The sequence below is a fragment of the Callithrix jacchus genome, chromosome 5, assembly GCF_049354715.1.
Source record: "Callithrix jacchus isolate 240 chromosome 5, calJac240_pri, whole genome shotgun sequence".
In the NCBI taxonomy this organism is placed as follows: Eukaryota; Metazoa; Chordata; class Mammalia; order Primates; family Cebidae; genus Callithrix; species Callithrix jacchus.
In genome coordinates, this window is record NC_133506.1 from 105,171,941 (window position 1) to 105,181,006 (window position 9,066).

Consider the following 9,066-nt stretch of genomic DNA (forward strand, 5'->3'; position numbering starts at 1 on the left):
AGTAGAGACAGGATTTCACCATGTTGGCCAGGCTGGTCTAGAACTCCTGACTGCAGGTGATCCACCCACCTTGGCCTCCCTAGGTGCTCGGATTACAGGTGTGAGCCACAGTGCCAGGCCACATTTATATTTCATTCATCAATTTTGGATTTTAGCTAGCAACTTCCTATTAGAGTGTAATTTAAATATAATGTAACTATACTAGAAATATTTGGCTCTCTTAAATAAGACTGTATTATAATTTTAAATTAAATCAAGATTCAGTGTTTACATTAGAATGTTCATGCAAATACTCATAGTTGGATAATGTATATGGTGATTATGATTCTTTCTTAGTTGTGGCTTTTTCCTAAAGTTCATAATTGTCTAGTGTTTTCATTAGCTTGGTTTCTTTGTACATATCACTAACCCTTCTCACACCATCTAAAGGCCTCTTGAGAGCCAGGCCCGGCAGCTTGCACCTGTAATCCCAGCTACTCAGGAGGCTGAGGTGGGAGGATCGCTTGAGCTCAGGAGTTTGAGGCTACCTTGGGTAACAAAGTGAAACCCTGTCTCTAAAATAAAAATGAACAAATAAAACTTTTTTAAAAGCCTCTTGGTAAAATCTTCCACAAGTTTAGTCACATCAGGTGATCCATCACTTCCATACATTTCTTAGAGAGCTTTATTTTCCTCCATCCTGGAGGCCTCCAAACCTCTTCCATCTAGTCTAGTTGATCTCTGGACCTGCTGCACGCTAGGGTCTTCCTTTGATGTGTCCTTGTAATACTCTTTCCCTTTTTCCTGAGTTGGGTTCCATGCCTTCCTCCTTGATTTAATTCCTTCTTTTGGTGGATCACACTCACCAGCAGATGGCATGGTTATTATAAGCCTCAATTACGTCCACTTGCCTCGTGAGTCACACTGCCTCGATGTGAACAGGCTGTCCTCTACCTGGAACACAAGCATCATCTTAGGATCTGCCTTTGTCATCATTCTGGAAATTCCCATACCTTCCCTTCTGTGTTGGATCTATTTCATTCATCTACTTTCTGTTTCCTAATTTACGCTCTCATTTTGGTAGAGGACAATTTCTAATAGCTTGTTGAGAAGTGTATATGAGGTAACTTCTGAGACATTGCATGTCTGAAACTATGATTCTACTTTCAAACTAAAGCAATAGCTTGTCTGGTTGAAGAATTTGAGGTTGGAGGCTGGGTGCCATGGCTCATGCCTGTAGTCCTAGTACTTTGGGAGTCCAAGGCGGGTGGATCACCTGAGATCAGGAGTTCTAGACCAGCCTGGCCAACACGGTAAAACCCCATCTCTACAAAACTACACATACACACACAAATTAGCCAGGCATAATGGCGGGTACCTGTAATTCCAGTTATCTGGGAGGCTGAGGCAGGAGAATCACTTGAACCCAGGAGGTGGAGATTGCAGTGAGCTAAGATCCCGCCATTGCATTCCAGCCTGGGCAACAAGAGCAAAACTCCACCTCAAAAAAAAAAAAAAAAAAAAATTGAGGTTGGAAATAATTTTTCTTTAGAATGTTGAGTTATTGCTTCATTTTCTTTCTGTTTCAAGTAACTCTTTTGGGAATTCTAAAGTCATTCTGGTTCCTGATCTTCTTATGAAAGCTTTTATTTTTCTTTTTGGAAACTTGAAGGTTATCTCTTTGTCTTGAAGACCCTACAATGTGACCATAATGTGCATTGGAATGGGTCTATTTTAACAATTATGCTGAACATTCTGTGGCTTCTGTCAAGCTCACATCTTCAATTCTGAGACATTTTCTTGAATGGTTTCATTGATGTTCTTCCCTTTAATTTCCCTGTTCTCTCTTGCATTATTTGGATTCTCGGCTTCCTGGGCTGTCTCTGTCTTTCTTGTCTTTTCTTTTTGCTTTAGTATCTTAGGATTTCCTCAATTTTTTCCTCAAGTTTTTCATTTCTACTACTGCTTTTTTTTTGTTCTCTTAATGCTCTTATTTTAAATAGCATCCATTCTTGTTCTGTAGATATAACATTTTCTCTTATCTCTCTAATGACTTAACAATAGGTTTTTTGTTTTGTTTTGTTGAGACAGGGTCTTGCTATATTGCCCAGGCTGGTCTTGAATTCCTGGGCTTCTCACTTCAGTTCTCCTGAGTAGCTGGACCTACAGGTGTGCACCACTGAGCCTAATAATAGGGTCGTTTGGAAATTTGGAGGTTTTTTCCCTTGTATAGTTTCTGTTCTTCTGAGAGCTTTTCCTGTTCGCTTTAGTTCCTCCCTACAATGTTAAAGGCTTAACTCAGATCCAGGCTTATCTCATAATCCATGTCATTTTGTTATGTTTAAGAGTGGGAGAACGAAAAAACAAATAAGATACTCTGAGTCAGTGAAGTCACAACGAGTTTCATTTGGTGACCTGGATTGGTCATTAGTTTGGAAACCCCAAGTTTCTGTATCTTTGGATCTTTTCTCTGTGGCTGTTCATGTTCCTCAGAAAACACTCTTCTAATCTTCCGATTAGAGGATATAGGGCTGTGCCTGGCTTCAATATATATTTTTAAATATTTATTTTTTAAAAATTAATGGAGGGGACCAGGCGTGATGGCTCAAGCCTGTAATCCCAGCACTTTGGGAGGCCGAGGTGGGTAGATCACGAGGTCAAGAGATGGAGACCATCCTGGTCAACACGGTGAAACCCCGTCTCTACTAAAAATACAAAAAATTAGCCGGGCATGGTGGCGTGTGCCTGTAATCCCAGCTACTCAGGAGGCTGAGGCAGGAGAATTGCCTGAACCCAGGAGGCGGAGGTTGCGGTGAGCAGAGATCACGCCATTGCCCTCCAGCCTGGATAACAAGAGCGAAACTCCGTCTCAAAAAAAAAGAGGATATAGGTTTTACTTATAGGGTTCTGGGAGCTGAGCAGGAGAAAAGGGTTAAGGAAGGTCTTAGCTTTCAGTACATCTACAGTCACATAATCCCACTTTCCAGGTAGTCTTCAGCTGTGCTACTCAGCCTCCCTCCAGGCAAAGGCATTCTGTCATTCCTTCTTTCAAGAATAATCCCCCAATCACCTGCTAGGGTGTAGGAGAAGCGGGAATGCCATGGTGTAGAATACTGGAGGGCATTTGGCATTCAACTGCTTCTCAGCTTTTATCTAATCCTCCTCATTTTAAATTCCACTCTCATACCATCCCCAGTTTTAGAGTTGCTTGTAGTTTCCAATGACTAAGTATTTTGAGAATCCTCTGGTAAGAATGTGATTGGTGCCCCACTACTGTCTCAGAATTCTGCTTCTCTGTTGTGTTAAGTCATTTAGCCCATATGTTCATGTGTTCCAAACTGTTGCTGCTGTTGTCTTCCCTTCCCCAACTCTTCTCCCCTCCATTATTTTTTTTTTTTTCCTTTTTTAAAAAAATAAGACGGGGTCTCACCATGTTGGTCAGACTGGTCTTGAACTCCCGACCTCAGGTGATCCACCCGCCTTGGCCTCCAAAGTGCTTGGATTACAGGCATGAGCCATCACGCCTGGTCCCCTCCATTAATTTTTTAAAAATAAATATTTAAAAATAATACTGAAGCCAGGCACAGTGGCTCATACCTGTAATCCCAGCACTTTGGGATTAGCCAGGTATGTTGGTGGGCGCCTGTAGTCCCAGATACTTGGTAGGCTGAGGTAGAAGAATCACTTGAACCCAGGTGGTGGAGGTTGCAGTGAGCTGAGATTGTGCCACTGCACTCCAGCCTGGGTGACAGAGCAAGACTCAGTCTCTCTCTCTCTCTCTCTCCATATATATATATATATATATAACTTTTAATTGGGGCTTTTGGTTGGAAGTGAGATAAATTAGCTTTGTATGCATCTAAACTTGGAAGACTAGTTGATTCTGCATCTTAACTTGGAAGTATCTTACTTTTCAAATTTAATTCTTCCTCTCCCTCTTTGGTTTGGAGGTTGTAAATTCTATCTTCTCTCTTTCAGAATATTAATCATTTAACATGCATACTTTATATAAAATCTAAAATTATTGGCCAGGCACGGTGACTCATGCCTGTAATTCCAGCACTTTGGGAGGCCAGGGTGGGCGGATTACTTGAGGTCAGAAGTTTGAGACCAGCCTGGCCAACATGGTGAAACCCCATTTCTACTAAAAATACAAAAAATTAGCTGGACGTAGTGGCGTGTGCTTTTAATCCCAGCTACTCGGAAGGCTGAGGCAGGAGAATTGCTTGAACCCAGGAAGTGGAGGTTGCAGTGAGCTGAGATCGCGTTATTGTGCTCCAGCTTGGGCAACAAGAGCATAACCCCGTCTCAAAAAAAATAAATCTAAAATTATTCAAGTTTTCTACCATTCTTCTCATACCAATCATCCCCTTCTGTCTTATACAGTCCATTATCTTATTTCTATTTAGTTATTATTATTAATTTTTTTTCAGACGGAGTTTCGCTCTTGTTACCCAGGCTGGAGTGCAATGGCGCAATCTCGGCTCACTGCAACCTCCGCCTCCTGGGCTCAGGCAATTCTCCTGCCTCAGCCTCCTGAGTAGCTGGGATTACAGGCACGTGCCACCATGCCCAGCTAATTTTTTGTATTTTTAGTAGAGACGGGGTTTCACCATGTTGACCAGGATGGTCTCAATCTCTTGACCTTGTGATCCACCCGCCTCGGCCTCCCAAAGGGCTGGGATTACAGGCGTGAGCCACCGCGCCCGGCCCCTATTTAGTTATTTTTTATAATTCTTTCAAGTTAAACATTACAACTATATATTTTGTGCAGTTAATGTTTGATTTACCTACTTGCTTACCAATTTATTGGCACACAACTCCTTCTTTCTTCCCATTTCCAGGATCACTCATTATCCTACGCAGGACTTATGAACTGAATGATTTGTGCCTTTCATGAATTCTGGAAATGCCTCAGCCAATACCTCTGGAAAAAGCTGAGCATGGGCAACATAGCAACACTCTGTCTCTAGACATTTTTTTAAAAGGTCTATTTCTATTCTCTCTAGACTCCCTCCTAGAATTCGGAGTAGACCTATGTTATATACTTCATACTTTATTCTATCCTCTAGGTTTTCAAACCTCTACTTTACTTGCCTCTCTTCTGAATTCTGGGTATTTCTTCAGCTCTATCTTCAGTTCTTCATTTCAGTAATTCACTATTTATCTGTGTCCAGTCAACACAGATGATGTTTAGCCCGTCCTCTGAATTTTGTTTACTTTTATAAAAAAGCAAAACACAACAAAACCAAATTTATCTATCATCTTCTTATTTGAGACAAGTAGGAGAGAATGGGGTGGAGGAGAATATATGGCTAAGGGAATTTTTAAAAGATAACATCAGGCCGGGCACGGTGGCTCACGCCTATAATCTCAGCACTTTGGGAGGCTGAGGCGGGTGGATCACGAGGTCAAGAGATCGAGACCATCCTGGTCAACAAGGTGAAACACCGTCCCTACTAAAAATACAAAAATTAGCTGGGCATGGTGGCGCATGCCTGTAATCCCAGCTACTTGGGAGGCTGAGGCAGGAGAATTGCTTGAGCCCAGGAGGCGGAGTTTGCGGTGAGCCGAAATCGCGCCATTGCACTCCAGCCTGGGTAACAAGAGCCAAACTCCGTCTTAAAACAAAACAAAACAAAAAGATAAGATCAATTTAGCATGCTTAAATGCTAACAGGAAGGACCCAAAAGGGGGAAAGAGAGAGAGAGAGAGAGAGAATGAGAGAGAGAATCCAGGGTTCCTCATTCTTCCATGTGGAGTGGATATGATCCGTAAGCAACGGTTGGATCTTCTATTGTTAAGCATCGTTCCTACTTTCGGTCCACAGCATCTATTCTACCTAATTTAAGCTTTAAAGTTATTAGTAGATATCAGGTGACTCTAAGAGGGCTGGGCATAGTGGCTCATGCCCGTAATGTCAGCACTAATCCCAGCATTTTGGGAGGTCAAGGTGGGAGGATCGCTTGAGCCCAGAAGTTCAAGATGTGGCAAGACCCCATCTCTACAAATAATAAAAAAGTGGCTGGGTCCGATGGCTCACACCTGTAATCCCAGCACTTTGGGAGGCTGAGGTAGGTGGATCACCTGAGGTCAGGAGTTTGAGACCAGCCTAGCCATTATGGCAAAACCCTGTCTCTAATGAAAATACAAAAATTAGCTGGGTGTTGTGGTGCATGCAGCTGTAGTGCCAGCTACTCAGGAGGCTAAGGCAAGAGAATCGCTTGAACCTGGGAGGTGGAGGTTACAGTGAGCCGAGATCACGCTACTGCATTCAAGCCTGGGTGACAAAAAAAAACCTTTATTAGCTTACTATTTACAACTTATCTAGAATCGATTTTTCTGTAGGTATAATGTAGAAGTCAATATTTTTTTTCCCAAATGGACTTTATTTATTTATTTTTAAGATGGGGTTTCACCATATTGGTCAGGCTGGTCTTGAACTCCCGATCTCAGGTGATCCAGCGCCTTGGCCTCCAAAGTGCTTGGATTACAGGCGTGAGCCTCCACGCCTGGCCCCCGAATGGACTTTCAATTGACCCAGCATTACGTACTAAAAACACTTCTGTGATGGTTAATTTTTTTTTAACTTTGTATTAAAAAAAATTTCTTATATGGAACGCTTCACGAATTTGCCTGTCATCCTTGCACAGGGGCCATGCTGATCTTCTCGGTATCGTTCCAATTTTAGTATGTGTGCTGCTGAAGCGAGAACGATGGTTAATTTTTACATCAACTTAAGTGGGCTATGGAATGACCAGATAGCTGGGTGTGTTTTGTAAAGGTGTTTCCAGAACAGATTAGCATTTGAATTGATAAACCACGTAAAGAAGATCACTCTCACCAATGTGGGCAGGTGTCACCCAAGCCACAGAGGGCCTGGAAAGAACAAAAAGGCTGAGGAAGGGTGAATTCAGTTTCTCTATTTGAGCTGGAACATTCATCTTCTCCTGTTCTTGGACATCAGTGGTCCTGGTTCTCACATTTTCATACTCAAATCGAATCATACCCTCAGCTTTGCTGATTCTTCAGCTTTCAGGTGGCAGATCATGGGATTTGGTGGTTTCCATAATCATTTGGGCCAATTCCTATAATAAATCTCCCTTTCTCTACACATACACATACACACAATTTATATTTATATTTATACTTATATTTACGTGTCTCCCATTGGTTCTGTTTCTTTGGAAAACCCTAACTAATAAAACTGTCTTGAGGATGGGAATTATAAGAGATGTTACTATGGCTTGTGAAGGGGATCTCTGAAAAATCAGAATGACTTTTGACACTTTTGGTTGTTACCTTGTTCTTTCTCCACAATATGGTCCCAAATCGAGGTCAGGTGAAGCACCAAACTTTATTTTATAATATTCTTTATCTCTAGGTAGAGTACTAAATACATCTTTTTATGATTTGGGTCAGGTGTGATGGCTCATACCTGTACCCCCAGCACTTTGGTAGGCTGAAGCAGGAGAATCACTTCAGGCCAAGAGTTAAGACCAGTCTGGGCAACATGGCAAGATGCTGTCTCTACGAAAAAAAAAAAAAATTAAAAATTACCTAAGCATGGTGGCACATACCTGTGGTCTCAGCTACTCAGAATGCTGAGGAGGAGAACTGCTTGAGCCCAGGAGTTTGAGGTTGCACTAAACTATGAGAGCACCACTGCACTCCAGCCTAGGTGGACAGATCAAGACCCCATCTCGAACAAAAACAAATCTATTTTATTTTATTATTTTATTTTACTTTATTTGAGATGAAGCCTTGCTCTGTCACCCAGGCTAGAGTTCAGTGGTGCAATCTCGGCTCACTGCAACCTCTGCCTCCCGGGTTCAAATGATTCTCCTGCCTCAGCTCCCCAAGTAGCTGGGATTACAGGCATGCGCCACCACAACCGGCTAATATTTGTATTTTTAGTAGAGACGGGGTTTCACCATGTTGGTCAGGCTGGTCTTGAACTCCCGATCTCGTGATCTGCCCACCTCAGCCTCCCAAAGTGTTGTGATTAGAGGCATGAGCCACTACACGTGGTCAACATATATATATATATATATATATATTTTTTTTTTTTTTTTTTTTTTTTGAGATGGAGTTTCGCTCTCGTTGCCCAGGCTGGAGTGCAATGGCGCAATCTCAGCTCACCGCAATCTCCGCCTCCTGGGTTCAGGCAATTCTCCTGCCTCAGCCTCCTGAGTAGCTGGGATTACAGGCACGCGCCATTATGCCCAGCTAATTTTTTGTATTTTTAGTAGAGATGGGGTTTCACCATGTTGACCAGGATGGTCTCGATCTCTTGACCTCGTGATCCACCCGCCTCGGCCTCCCAAAGTGCTGGGATTACAGGCTTGAGCCACTGCACCTGGCCAACAAATCTATTTTTTTTTAATTTTTAAGAGATGGGGTGTCACCATGTTTCCCAGGCTGGCCTCGAACTCCTGGGCTCAGGAAATCCTCCCTTGTCAGCCTCCCAAAGTGCCAGGATTACAGGTGTGAGCTACCATGCCCAGCCTATTTTTAAAATGTTAAATATCAATAGAATTCAGCAATATACAAAAGAATTATACACCATGACTAAGAGAGGTTAATTCTAGGCATGAAAGGTTATTTCAATATTTGAAAGTCAAACACTGTAATTCTTTTGGCAACATTGAGGATATAAGATAAACACACAGAAATTAATTGTGTGTCTATATAAGTTGACCCTTGAACAGCACAATTTTAACTGTGTGGGTTCTCTTGTACGCAGATTACTCTCCATAAATATTTTAAAGTTAAGATTTATTGAAACACGTACACACTCACAGATAATACATGGTGCTATTGCCATTTGCAGTCAAGAGAAATGTAAACCAATGTATGGGTGCAGTATTACATCATAACTGCATAAAATTAACTGTAGTACTGACTATACTACCGTAATTATTTCCACCTCCTGTTGCTATTGTGCTGAGCTCAAGTGTTGCATCTGCTTACAATACCATATGGTGCTAACCGTCTCCATGTGAGCAGTTCATCTCTGCAGTAAATTGTATATTGCAGTAAAAAGTAATCTCCTGCAGTTCTCCTGTATTGTTCCTGTCTTTTTTT

General features: G+C 42.0%; 1 pseudogene; it reads right to left on the bottom strand.

Moving 5' to 3' along the window:
• Positions 1-6,580: 6,580 nt before the first annotated feature.
• Positions 6,581-6,694, bottom strand: LOC118154235 (U6 spliceosomal RNA; annotated as a pseudogene).
• Between the last annotated feature and the right edge of the window lie 2,372 nt (positions 6,695-9,066).